The sequence below is a fragment of the Candoia aspera genome, chromosome 2 (genome assembly GCF_035149785.1).
Source record: "Candoia aspera isolate rCanAsp1 chromosome 2, rCanAsp1.hap2, whole genome shotgun sequence".
Lineage (NCBI taxonomy): Eukaryota > Metazoa > Chordata > Lepidosauria > Squamata > Boidae > Candoia > Candoia aspera.
This window is the reverse complement of record NC_086154.1, coordinates 163,202,123-163,216,572: the sequence shown is the minus strand read 5'-3', so window position 1 is coordinate 163,216,572 and position 14,450 is coordinate 163,202,123. Positions and strand designations below refer to the sequence as shown.

At 41.0% G+C, this 14,450-nt stretch overlaps 1 protein-coding gene across 1 annotated transcript in view; it reads right to left on the bottom strand.

Annotated features, from left to right (window-relative positions):
- Positions 1–14,450, bottom strand: part of C1R (complement C1r) — a 228,544-nt gene that overhangs the window by 27,113 nt on the left and 186,981 nt on the right. The window lies entirely within an intron of this gene.

Sequence of the window (14,450 nt, the reverse complement as noted above, 5' to 3'; positions counted from 1 at the left end):
ACCCAAATCATGACTGCAGGGACACTGCACTGGTCGTAAGTGCAAGGATCGGTTGTAACTCACTTTTTTCAGCACCATTGTAACTTCCAACAGTTGCTAAACAAATGGTTGGTAAGAGAGGACAACCTGTATTTATTTATCTGTGATCAGCGACCAACAGAATAAAAACACAGAAGCATTAACCAAATACAAGAAAAGCAGTGTATCAATCACATACTACCTAAAAAGTTAAGAGTTTAAAAAAAGGATTAAGTAAGACTGAGAACTTCATAATGTCACCACTCCAAGATTAGGACATCTTATGCTTTCTTATAGAAATCTCTGCAGAGAAGAACGTAGCAGCCGTACTGGTGATAGTGGAGTTCTGATCTGAGAGTAGGAAATGAAGCTTCTCTCCCTCACAACACTATTTCTATTTCTATTTCATTTCGTTTTGTTTTGTTTTAGTTACTTCTCTTTATTTCTATTTCTATTTTATGTTTTGTTTTGTCATTTTTATTTTATTTAATCCCTTCCCCCCTTTTTTCCTTTTAAGTCTTAACTTAAAGTCATAACTCATATTATAACTACTTTTGTTGTATTTGACCAGTTTGTGTGTGTGTGTGTGTGTGTTTTAACCTTGCTTGTAATTGCTGCAAATAAATAAATAAATAAATAAATCTGGAAGTTCTGATGGCCAGGTTGCTTCATTTTGCTTTTTGTTTGTCCAATTTTTTATTCTGAGAATATGAAGGTTCTTGCCCAAGTTGTGTCAACCTCAGATCAAGATAAGCAGGTGATTAGAGTACTAGAATTATGAGATTGCCCAATCCAGCTGTACAACGCAGCATGTTTTATTTGCTTGTTTATTTTTTGACTTTGTATACTGCCAGCTGCTTATGGTGGAAATGGATGAAAACGCGTGTCAATAATTATTCTTATTTATTTATTTATTTATTTTGGTTGCCCGTGTTCAGTCTTGATCTCTTGCTTCTAAGCTTAAGTACATCGTTTTTTAAAACCATCATGAATTGGGTGCTAGGCATACCAGTGCATTGATGATGAGGGCTTAAATCAAGGAAGTGGCAATGACAGCTCTTTTTCCACCAAATACAGTGAAGCTTTGGTTTGGACCAGATTTTTGGGCATCATCGAAGAGCAGCAAATTGTCAATTATTTGATATTCTTTTTAAAAGAGGAGCAAAATGTGAGAATCTGTATATGATTACAGTGGGGTATAAATGTGATAAACAAACAAACAAACAAAGTAGTTCTGGCAGGCCACAAAGAGCAAGTGATGTACAGATCCAAATACAGGTGTACCAAGCTCTTGTGATAATAGGTGACTCCTGTTTTGCCTTTTATACTCGAAGCTGCCATTGCTGGGGATACTGGTGTCTGACTTTAATACATTAACAATTCAATGATTATAAAATGTAATTGTTTGATTTAATTATTAAAAATAAATAATATAATACAGTATATGTGGAACAATTTTCTCTAAATCATCATTCAGTCTTTCTTGGGAGTTGTATTTTTTACTCACAAGCTGTTTTCCCTCAATAGAAATGAAGGTCCCAATTAATAGAATTCAAAACTTTAAAACTTGAGTCTTTAAAAAAAGAGGAACAGGTTTTAGTGACTAGAAGTCTCCTTTTGAAGCACAGAGCTTGATCAATTTCTTCTGATGCACAAGTATACTTTTTAACTGGATGTCATAGTTCCTCAGGTATGAAATATTAAGAGTTGAGTGATAGCAATGTTTTGGAAACAGAAGCACAGATTGGAGAAATAAGGTGGACATCAGTACAACTGAGGAATTCAAACAGAAAAAAAGGAATTGAGATGTAAGCCCACATTTAGAGAGTTGTGATGTTAGTTTCTGGCACCAACCTATTTGTCAGGCAGATCTTTCTGCTTTTTGTACCTGTGAGAAGGGAATGTACATGCCCACCAATATATACACATGGAAGCCCTCCCCCTTGGTAGATGGTTTTCTACATATGTTGGCCTTTATGCAAAACTGTAAAGACAGCAGGGTATGTGGCCACCTGATGTGGGGACAGGGACAGAGCTACTCTGTGGGGCTTTATGACCTTCCTTTTTCACACGTTCCTCAAATGCATGGGATATGGGAGCGTTGCTATCCTCTTTTGGGGCCTGAACCAAATAGTCCAAAGGGTATCACTTTGTTTGCTGATTAGCATGAGATACAATCTAGTAGGATGTTTCCAGTGCAGTATATGGAAATGAAGGGTTCTTCCAGATGGAGAGCTCCCAGTATTACCAAAGTATGTTGTTTAGCTATTCCATATTTTCCTAATAAATGGATGGTGGGGAGGGGTGGAAGAGAGAATAAGCAGTAGGAAGACATACAGTGGTAGTTATAGGTGGAAGACAAAATGATTTGGATTCCTCCTCTCTCTTTAAATTCCATGAATGAGCCAGAGCGATTGTACCATGAAAGCCTCATCCGAGAACACAGAGTGTCCACAAGTGGTTCTTATAATCACCAATGCCTACTGAGCTGATCATATGGGAACACCCTAGTCTCCTTCTGAGACTAGACTTCTTCCATCCCCACCCTCACCAGCCTTGTAACAGTTGTTGCTTTTGCAAAATGTAGCCCTCTTTTCTCAAGTTAATACCTTCAGAGATACAGCAGCTTATTCCCAGCTCTCAGAGCACACTTACTTGTTTCTGGGAAAATGCTACAGTACAGTATTCATCTAGATTTTTTAGATTTAGATTTTTTTTTTTATCCTGCCTTTCTTATTTTTAGAAACAATTCAAGGTGGGAAACATACCTCATACTCCTTCCTCCTCCTGCTTTCCCCGCAACAACCACCCTGTGAGGTGAGTTGGGCTGAGAGAGAGTGACTGGCTCAAGGTCACCCAGCCAGCTTCGTGCCTAAGGCGGGACTAGAACTCTCCTACTATGCCTGATTGGCTCTTGGGCTGAGAGAGAGGGACTGGCCCAAGGTCACCGAGCTGGCTCTTCATGCCTAAGGCGGGACTAGAACTCACAGTCTCCTGGTTTCTAGCCCAGCACCTTAACCACTAGACCAAACTGGCTAAGACATCCGGTTGTTTTTACAACAGGTGTAGTATATGGCCACATATAAGAGCAATAATAGAATAGTGCAGTATCATTGGCACCTCCTTCCCAGTGCCAGTTTGTAGTTTTATTTTTACTTTTTAAGCTCATCTGTATTGGTATCAATATTGGTGGTATTGGTATCTGTATTTGTATCTGTACTGTATCTGTATCTGTATTGGTGGCGTTTTACTCAGCTGTGCAGTGCTTGCCTAATCATCCAATGTTATTAAAAGAAAAAGAGTGGGGAAGTATCAGCCCCCTCCTTTCAGCTAGCATTTAAATAATCTTTATAGAGTTTTAACAATATAATTTTAATAGCAGCTGCCACCAAAACAGCAAGAGTATTCACTCATGCGCAGCAACATGTACACTAGAGCAAGGCTTCACATGAGGCTGAGAATATATTGGAACTGATTGTGGCAAAGATAAATTTTGTATTGGGATGATGCCCAGGATGTTCTGCAGATACATTCATCAATTTTAGAACTCCCATTAATTTCACTGAGCCTTACGGTATGTAGAAGTTTACATGTGTGTAGAAGAGGGATTGGGCATAAACCCTGCACTTAAATTTGAAAGTAAGGCAGAGCATCAACTTTTAGTAAGCCTCAGTGGACCTGAAGCAGACAGCAGAAGGCACTGCAACTTTTGTCTGTTTTCCTCTTTTAGGAAATATCTGTAGACACCTCTGATAAATCACTGTGGTTGGCACAGGCTTGGAGGAGAGAAGATATGGCTCCACAAGGTTCAAAGCAGAATTATTCTGTCCACTTTCGAACACTGCATCTACGCAATATATTTTTATTGCTTTTAACACTAGTGAAAACGGATCGTGATTACCATATACTGACCAATATGAGATCTAATTGTGGAATGGAAATTATATTTAAGATATAAATGTTAAGTTAGATGATTGTTTGCACTGTTTTTGAAATAGTGTGAGGACAGATGACTGTATTTTTAAAGCGGACTGCTGTTAGAATTTAAGAATTCCTTGGAATCATTCATCTGATCATGAAAGGACCTTCTTGTTAATGTCAGCATGTTGATAGTTTATTCAGTGGTTAGTAAATGCACCCTGTACATGTTCAGATGTGCTTGTGTTCAGTAAGTAGCATTGTATTATACATTTCTTGTTAAAGGATCTCAGATGGAGTGGGATGGAATTAAAAAGAGATGTGCAATGCTGGAGCATGACTAAGTGATTTTACTGAAGATAACTCCCCCACCCCTCCATATATAAATTCAATGTGGCAATGGTTACAGCTCTTCCAAGGGAAAAAAATTACACAGAAGACACAACCAGAGTTTTCAATCACAAGCTAAAACACCTGGCCAGCCACCTTTCCATAAGCCAAGCTTTTGTGCTGAGTGTCATCCGTGTTACCTTCATTCCAATTTAGTGGATGTTACTACCTGTGATTTTCTGCTACAAAATTTAGGCTGCTTGCCCTGTCTGCCCTTTGTATAAGATGATCACTGGGTGTTCTTCTTTCCCCAACAGCCCCCACCCGTCCCCATTTCAACTTTCAATAGGTTTTGCTCTCAAATAATTCCATGCTTGCTTCGCTGGAGGAGGCTCCAATTGGGTTACATTACATTCTCTTCCATTCTTGCAAGGGCTCAGGGCCCTCTCTTGGCCTCCACACGAGTTCTTTCCCTTTGTGCCGTTGCTTGGTAACCGGGAAAAAAGGGGGGATGGGACAGGCTCCAGGAGGGAAAGATGGAGAGAAGCAAAGTAAGGGGGGGGGGTGGAGAGAGAAAGCAATTGAAGTGTGTGCAGTTTGTGTAATCCTTCAGGCAAGGCTCTGCATGTTGATTAGTTGCAGGCCGGTAAAACCAAAGACCAGGCATGGAGTCCTGACCTGTTTGCATGGAAGGCGTTGCACAAGCAAGTGATTGGAAGAAAGCCATGGGGAGAATGTGTACAGGATGTGCAGAACATGAGCAGGTGACTCAGTAGGGGGCACTCTCTGCCCTGAAAAGAAAGTCGACTCCAGCATGACTCACAAGGGTGCTTGAAGTGTTCCTGTAGGTAGACTGCAGCTAAAAATCAATTCACATGCATTTGTTTTTATGTGTGCGCACGTACACACACACACACACACACACACAGATCATACATAAATCTTGGTCACATCTTTCACTTTAAGAAGGGATTTGAGAATTGGTAAAACAATCTGTTCTTCTAATACTTTTAATTTGGGTGGCACATACTTTATACTACTCTTCAACTTTCTTCTTTTTTCCCCAGCAGTTGACATTAGGGGCAAAACGGAGCCAATAAGTGCTCAGATGGCCACGGTAATGTGCTGTCCACCATCCTTGAGCAGGCAGAAAAGTATTCCTGCACAAATTGTGCTGCCTCCATTGCGGGTTCCTAATATGCAACAGTAATGGGGCTGGTGAAGGATGCTGTTCTTATGCATGTATCGCAGGCCAAGTTAAAGAACGTTTGGTGGATTTCCCTGACTTTGTTTCACCTCCTGCCTGTTGGAGGGAAGACAACCACCAAGCACTCTATCTAACATGGGCAGAAGCATCTGGTTGGTTAAGTATATGTTGAGCCACTTATGAAATTGCACAACTAACCAGATGGGTGAAGCAGTAGGGAGCAGCTTCAGTGCTTCCATGTAATGCAACTCCGCCATGCCTATGAACCGTCAGTTGGTCTGATTCTGAGCATGGGTGTAGCACTCTTCTAGCGCAGGGTGAAGCACAAGGTTAACACAGCAAGCAAACTCCACCTTTGCCAAGTGCTGCAAGGGAATGGCCATGAGTAGCCAAGGAGTCCAGATCTGAACTTGTGGCTGGTAGCGCTTGGTACAGTCAAAGCCAGAATGGAATAGGCAAAATAGTGCTGCCCAACTTTCCACAAGATCGTGAAAACAGTAAAAATTACAGCTGTATGAATCTTCTTTTTGGCAGATGCAGCAGGAAACCTGAAACGTACAATGGTGACAGAACTAGCAATACCCAGTTGGCAGAACCAGACTCTTTAAATCAACCTTCTCTGCAGCACAGTCCTATTCTTTAAACGCAGCTGTGAGTACTCTCTCAGAAGAGTGCTAAACCTGTTTTTATAAGGAGAACATGTAAGATCTAAGAGACACAGTGGAAAAGACCAGTCAGGTTTATGCAGCTAGATGCCACGGTGGATGCCCAGGATAAGTTTCTACTGCAGCCCAAGCCTGATGGTCCTGGAAGGGCAGTTCCAACAACCAGAAAAGAGAGGACATGCCCATTGATCCCAAAGTGGCAGTAACGGCTGATCCCCGCCTTGACTGTATCAGCAACCATATTGTTAGTGAAGCCAGATTATATCCATGGCGAAAATTATGTTGAGATAAGAGGGGAAACACTACTTCAAAACTGGAAAAACTAAGGATGACTTTAAGCTGCCTTATCCGTGGGCTGGGGATGAGAAGAGGGCAATGGCATGAGGATATGGTGGAAAAAAGCAGTTACCAGGGCAGATTTGGGCTGTGGCTAGGGCATATGTTAGAGGAGGAAAGATGTGGCAAAAGAAATCATAGTTGCTGAATCCTAACACAAGGCAAAGATGCAAATAGTGGCATATTTACTAAGCATATATTGAACACCCAATAAGAGTTACTCGTACTTAGGCTTATATTCTATTGGAGTAAAGCTCCATTGAAAGAAGAGCATAAGCTTTTTAAACTATGAAGTGTGCTTTACATATATTTCATGTATTATTACATGTGTGTTAGCTATTAGTTGGGAATTGGTTCATTTTGGGTAGGCACAAGGCTAGTCTGTGGAGTCCTTTGGTGCTCTCTGAGCCTTGAAAAACAAAAGACAAGCCTAGTCTTTTGTTTTTCAACCCCATCCCATTTACAAGTGGGGAACTGACATTGATCTGTTAATGATCTCTCCCAATTCAAATCCATCTATTGATGAGACTGTAGGCAAGGGCTAGATATTCTCTGTAATTCTTGGCCTTGCTTTAACACACAGGTATCCAAGCATCTCCCATTCCTTCCTTTGCAACCTCCAACTTGTCTTAAGTAGCACTACTATACATAGACTGCAGTAATGTAGATGACCACAAGAAGGAGTTAAAATTTCTATATCTCTTTGCCGCCATCAAGTGAATGTTCAGATTTTTGCAGCCTAGATATGATAGCACTAGTATCATCACATTGTGTAATGGCCTTTGGAAAGAGGACAAGACCTAGCTTTAAAAAGAAAAAAGGACTAGCACTCCAATCAATTTAAACCAGGAAAGAAAGCCACATTCTGCTAGTTGTTTGTTGCTGGTTCTATCCCAAATGAGGGCATTACAGATTTTCCATGGCTTGTGCCAACCAGGGTGGGGGGTGGGGTGTCACATGGCCATACTTTCTGTCAATTTTATTTGGTGGGAAGAAGTCATTTGGCCTACTGCAACACCATTTTGTGAACTCCATGAACTATTTTTGGGTGCTGCCAGCTGTGGCTACTTGCTGCAGACACTGCCATTCCCTTGTGGCACTTCTGATTTGGGAAATATAGGAGCTGAACTAAAATTAATAAGAATTATGCCTGTTTCTTTTAGCCCAAGTGATAGGTCAGAGGCACAGCCAAGGTGCATGGTATGAATCAGGAGGCAGTACCTCTGATACAATTCCTCTACCACTTGTGCAACCAATTACTGTAGCGGGTCTATTTCTGAACCATGCCCAGTGATCTTCTGGAAGACCTCTAATCCCATGTCTAAAAATAGTCCAAGTGAGAAGGTCACATGCACAATAGAGAGTTGCAGAATGGAGACAACTCCCCAAACTCTCTTTTACTTCATTCCATTTTCCTCTGCAGTATGAAAATCTGTCAACTGGAATATTTTTTGGATACGAGTTTAGCATTCTTCCAGAAGAGCACTAGACACACATTAAGCAAACAGCAATGTTCCTTCAGCAATGTTCAGAAAGAACATGACAGTCCACAGGCACATGCTACTTCCAGACAACTTGAAAGATGGCCTAAACCCTCTCTCCAAAGCACCAGCTTAGCCCAGCCCAGCCCCATCCCACCCACTCCATGATGTGTTAAAGAGAAAGGTTTTGAGTTGTTTTTCTTGCTGGCAGGTGGTACTCAATGGGAGAGAAATGAACAACAACAATAACAACAGGGAGGGAAATGAAGCTGGGAAATCCACCAATCATTGCCCCTTAAATTACTCCCCATTTAAGGTGTAAGGACAGCGTTATCCTCAAGTGTTGTTGGGGCAAAATAGAGCTTGGCTGTTGATGCAGTGCAATTTATGTCAGCATGCTTTTCTGCCAACACAAGGATGGAAGAAAGGCATGATAATGCAGCTGGGAAGAGCATCCCTCAGATTGCATGAAGGTTTCTTGTCTAGAACAGCGTAACCACCTTTGGAAAGATCTTCAAGTTTATGTGTATGCCTGTCAGTCTCTCATATTTTCTACAGCAATGGAGATAGCAGAAAAGCTGTGAGTTGGAGGCCCTTGAGTTCTTGTCAGGAAGAAGGCAAAAATGGGGTGGCAGAGAATGAGAGAAGAGGAAAAGGGGGAGAGAAAAGAGATAGAATGGAATGGTATATGAAGGAGTAATAAAAGATGAGATGATACATGTTTCTGAGAAAGTGCATGAGTGCAGGGAGAGTATTATTTAAATTCAAACCAAGATACTTGAGATTCTCATTGCTCTCAATACTTGAAATAGGGTTACAAAATCTCATCTGCAAAAATCCCAACAGCCACTAAATAAATTAAGCTCATATATTAAGGTTGTTTTCTAATTATTAACCATCACACACACTTTTGTACAGGTTAGTATTTACACTATACTTCCTAAGCCCCCATTCTGGTGTGTATTTTGTGTCCTGCATTTTGATGGGTTGGTAGTCTTACTATATCATGGCAGGTAGCTACACCTTGCTGACCTCAGCTGATCTGGAGAAACTAAGTGGTGTCAGACCTGGTTAGTACTTGGAAGACCAGCAAATCTGAAGGCTATCAACTTACACTGGGAAGTTGAGAAAACAGTGGCAAAGCCACTTATGTGCTCAAGGTGAATGACAAGAAAAAGTGGCTGTCAGAATTACTTTCTGGAGGAGGATGCTACAATTTGGCACAACAAATAATCAACAATTGTACATCTGTTGTCCAAAAATATCTAATATAAATATATATATATGTGAAAAACTGCAAGGTAAATTGGTGCAAATAGAGACAAATATTTTCATTTCATCTGTAGCTAAATCTACTCTACCAACACATCAAACTGAAAAGTCCCTCTGGTGGGAGGAGATGGGCGGTGACAAATTTGATAAATAAATAAAATAAATAAATAAAAAGGCTGAATTTTGAAGTTTCAGTGGCATCAATTCAAATTGAAATAGCTTATTAAATAAATCACACAAGTTCAAAATCAGAACAGCAGGAAGCAAGCTGGGTTAAACTCTTTTTCTGGGATATGCCATTTATTTTACTTTCCAGAATGTCTCTCTGATTATACTGGTTGACTGCAATAGTATTCTGAAATTGCAATTCTACTTCAACTGGAACAATTCACTATCTCAAACTGAGGATTGTACCATTTTGTTCTTTTCTTTTAAGTAGGGCTAGAAAATCTGCACTGCAAAATTCCAGATAACCACTAGAGAGATAAAGAAAGACCACTAGAGAGATACAGAAAATTCTAGCCATCTGTCAAAAGTGCTGAGATTGGCAGATGGCTTCCTACTGGCTAGTGAAAGTCAGCAAAGTGGAGAGCAGTAAAGACTGAGGATTTAGTGAACAGTTTTGCTTAAAACGGACTGCATATCCAGATCAGGAAACCTCCATCCAGAGGCAAGTAGAGCAGAATAAGATAAGGAGAGGATAGGAAATTTTAGGAAGAGAACATTTTCTGCCAGATGAAGAACAGGTATGTAGTATTTTAACTGAGCTGTGGGAAAAGGCTTTTAGCCACACCTCTTCCACTGTTTATGGTTTAGCAATTATAAAACAAAATTACGGTTTGAGATAGATTGTAAACCATGTGGGAACATACACATTTGTTTGTTTGTATGTATGTATGTGTGTATGTGTATATATATATATATATCTCACAATGTTTGATTTATACGTACATGGCTCAGAATTCATTTTCAACATTTGTGCAGCACTTTCAAGTACAGCTATGGGCTGCCCAGTAAAATAGGCTGTCCATGGAAGAGTCTGGTTCTTCCCAACCTGCCACCACCCAGTGCTGCGAGGTAGCTGATCCATGAGGTACAGGAGGTGATGGATACAGTGGGAGAGACCAGTGCTTTCCAACCTGCCACCTACTGGAGTCCACTGGACAACTGAAATGTGAACTCTGAGAGCCGACTGTCCAAATATTATGGCCCCGGAGGAGAGTTCCCAGGGACTGAAGAAGAGGGAAGGGAATATGTTTGAACTAACTTGAAATGGCTGATAGGAGCTCCATTGCTAACAACAAAATGCATCAAATTTTGCACACCTTGGAAGTATTTTGGTTTGCTGTCAGTTTAAGGGGAAAATACCTGTTTAATGCTGGAACAGCTAAGAAGAATTCAGATACAGGTTGGGAGGTGAGATGAAGATAGCATCATAGGGACATGGAAGAAAAAAGAGACTGGTAGGGCATGTTTGTCCTGTGTTTAGGTGCAAGTGAGGTATAAACCTGCAAGACAGTGTAATGATTGCCTTATCCCAACGAAGTCAGTCTCACCAGAGTTTAGTGAATAAAACTGATTTATTGAAAGGATAGTATGCAAATACGAAGAAAGCTGAGAATAAGCAAAAGCGCGCCAAATACAAACTAAAAACCCTCGCCTCCAAGCCGATCCCGCCCCCCACCCCAACATTGCAACCACCCCCTCCCAGCATTGGCAAGCGTCACACATCTGCCTGGGAAAATAACCTTGAATACATGTCATAACCCAAACACACATTCCTTCAGGGTAACACAAAGATAACAGCCTGGCAGGGCTGGAATTCCCCACCCCGCAGGTGAAAGACACGGGTCAGAAACATGACATGCGAAACGTTACGATGTAGGCAAAGCATTGGAACGATGAACATGACAGACAGGCAGTATCAGCCTCAATTCTTTATTTGTGATATGGGATTTAACTCTTATTCCCAAGGCTGCTGTAAAAATAACATTATTTACTGCATAAATAGCCATAGGAACTACAGCCACATGATACTGATCCCAAGATAGTTGACCAGTTAGAGTGACTACAGTACGTAGTACTCAGCTGTGAGTCCTAGGAAATAAGAACAGTAGTAAAACTATTAAAAAGTATGGCCATGCTAAACTTGTTAGCAGAAAACATGGTAAACCTGTAATGCAGTCTGTGGTGATAGAATTAGCAAGACACAACTGGCTCTCTTTCCAGTTTAAATTGGAAACATTAAACACTGCTATTGTTTTTTTAAGATCTAGTGAAGGTCCAGTGATTTTTCAATACAACAAGGAACCCATGTAAGACTTTACATGAGTCTTTGTGGAAACCAGGTGTCCAATCTGTCTTGCAGTCTAAGCCCAAATGTCTATGGAAAACAGGGCACAGTGACTGAAAGGAAGGGACTGTGCCCACAACAACCTAAAATAGCCAGTAAGAGCTGTTTTCAAATGCTGATCACATCAGCAGTTTAATTGTTGGTAAAATATAATTGATCGTATCAATGGGGAAAATAGTGTTTTGGGAGAAGGCATCGTCATCAGAGCATGGTAAAAAAGAGTGGATATTGGGACTTGTTTGTCCCATGGTTAAGGACATGTCTGGAGGAGCCCTAAGACAAAAGGCTACCAGATCTTAACTGCAAACTTCTGAACAACCACTGGATGGCAGAGGCAAGACATAGAAAACCATGACTTTTTGCTGTGGCCATCAGGATTCTTGCAGTCCAGTTTTGGTAGCCCTAATTTAGCCTTTCTCTAGACACAGAAGAATGAAGAGGTAGAATCCTGAGGAGAGAAGGTGGACTCGGGCATCTGCTGCAATGTGACTGGATGATCGAAGGTTTGCCCTTTTCTATTTGTGTGCAACATGTGAAATACATGTTAAAAAAAGGCTGGACACTACCATTTTCCAGAATGTTTTCTCAATTTCCCAGTTTAGTTGACAGCCTTAGGATTTGCTGGTTTTCCATTAATGTCATGTTTAATGTCACTTCTTCTCTAATTTATATACCTAAAATATAACACATTTTCCCTTAATTAATTGCATTCTTTAAGCCACACTTAGAGAACTTCTACCTTCTTATCCTGGATTTTATAGGGCCTTTCAAGATGGTCATGTTTTTGGAAAATAAATGTACAATTATTAATTATTTGTTGTGCCAAATCCTTCTCCATAAAGTAATTCTGATAGCTACTTCTTTTGATCATTCACCTTGTCAAAAATATAATTCTTCCCCAGCTAGCTCCTTTTTTATGGCTGTCAAATGAAATGTGATTGAGTATTATTGGTACTTACCGAATACAACTCATTGCTTGTAATGTTACATATACAATACTACCACACGAGAGGTATGGTTTCATAATTTGTCATGGTATTTTCACTAATCTGTTTGCTAATTTTTTTTAATTATTATCACGGGGGAGGATTGTCTATTGTTTTAATTGTAATTATTTATAGTTTGTGAGTGTGCTTGCACTTGAGATGGTCTGTAATTGACTCAAATGGCTGAAGGATGGGAGAAAATTTCTTAATTCAGACTTTCTGAATTATAGAATCAGAACAGTGAATCAACTAGTGCCAGTTCTTTGTAAATGTAATTATTCTTTTATTCCATACTAATGAATATGGTGAAATATCAGATCAAAACTTTATTACAGACATTGACCATAAATCCAATATAATAAATGAAATGTTTAACAATGTTTGTATGTAAGCAAGATTACTGCTGCAGATGGTCATTCTGCTCTGTGATGGGGTATCCATGTCTGTAAGTAGCAGAATTTTGCTGTGGAACAGGGGATTCCTCTGTGCTCTAAATAGTGAAAGTGGGAAAAAGCAAGTGGGTTTGGGAAATGTATCCCCATTTAAGACATTTACTGTCCCATGAAGAGTTGGGGATGGGCGTTTCTTCCATGAATGCATCCCTTTGTTTTCAGGCACTATACAGTTTGCATGGAACAGGAAAAAGTGATTGTAATCCCAAAAAGTCAGGAAAAGGAAGAGATTCAGTTTAATTTTCACTTAACTCTGCTAGCTCTGAAAGTTAGTCGTTTAAATGTGTCCCTAGAAGTGCTTGCCAATGTCAAACTGTCCACACCCCTTTGGCACATCAATGATCTGTTACCATCAAATCTTAATAGTTGGCCGAGATCAAAGGAGACATAAAAATGCATTCTAAATTCATGGCTGAATCAGTTCAAGGTATCCATTCCCTTCACACTTTTGTACCAGCCGCCGTTACTTCAGTAAAGGCTGCATTATTCGTTTCTTCTTTGCCTCGATTTTAAAAAATCACGAATTTGCTCATGAATCCAGATCCTACGGGATCCGATCCGTCTCTTCCTTTTTTTAATTTTTTCCTCCCAGATTCTGTTGCTCCTGAGTCTTGCCTTGCCAAAAAAAGCTCCAGGCATCTCCCATTCCTTTGTACTGGGGATTGGGAGGGGAGAAGAAATTGGAGGAAAGCTGGAAAGAGAAAGGGGAAAACGAAGGGGTAGGGGCTGGTGAGGAAGATGGGACCTCAATTCAGACCGCAGCTTTTTCTGAGTGGCTGAAGCTCGCCGAATTAATATTCTTCCCCCATTTTTAGCCTGTCTTCCTTGCCAGCTCCTTTCTTGTTCTCAGACATTTTAAGGGCCTACGTAGTTTCTCTTTAAATATCCGCCTCCCCGATTTCAGCGAATGCGCTGGAGAGGAGGGGGTGATAACAAAAACAGCCATTATTACTCGAAAGAGAAGATCTAGGGGGCGACAGCCCGTGCAGTTCCGATTTTTACACAGTTTCGAGAGATTCGGTGATAATTAAAGGGGAGGCGATTCGCAAGTAAATACGCATGAATGCAATGGGACCTGCAAAACTGCGTCCGGCTGCTTTCGCGCGCAAGGCGAATTTCATGGAGGCGAAGGCCTGGGGTGGCGTGTGGGGGGGTGTGTACATTTTTCTTTACGCCTCTCCTTCCCTAACATACGCCTCCATTTCTTTCTCGTGCCTTTAGGCCACCTTGTTCACGAGCAATTCTCTCCCCCCCGTCTTTTAAAAGCGTTATATAATGTGTCCGGGCTTCTGCGTCCTCCCCACCATTTTCCTTTTAGGAGCCAAGATATTCTGGCCAGCACCGTCGCCCGGTGTAATCGATGCGCTCTTGCGCGGGGGGCGTTGTTGGCAGGAGAGGGGCGGGGGAGGGGAGGGGAGGGGAGGGGAGGGGG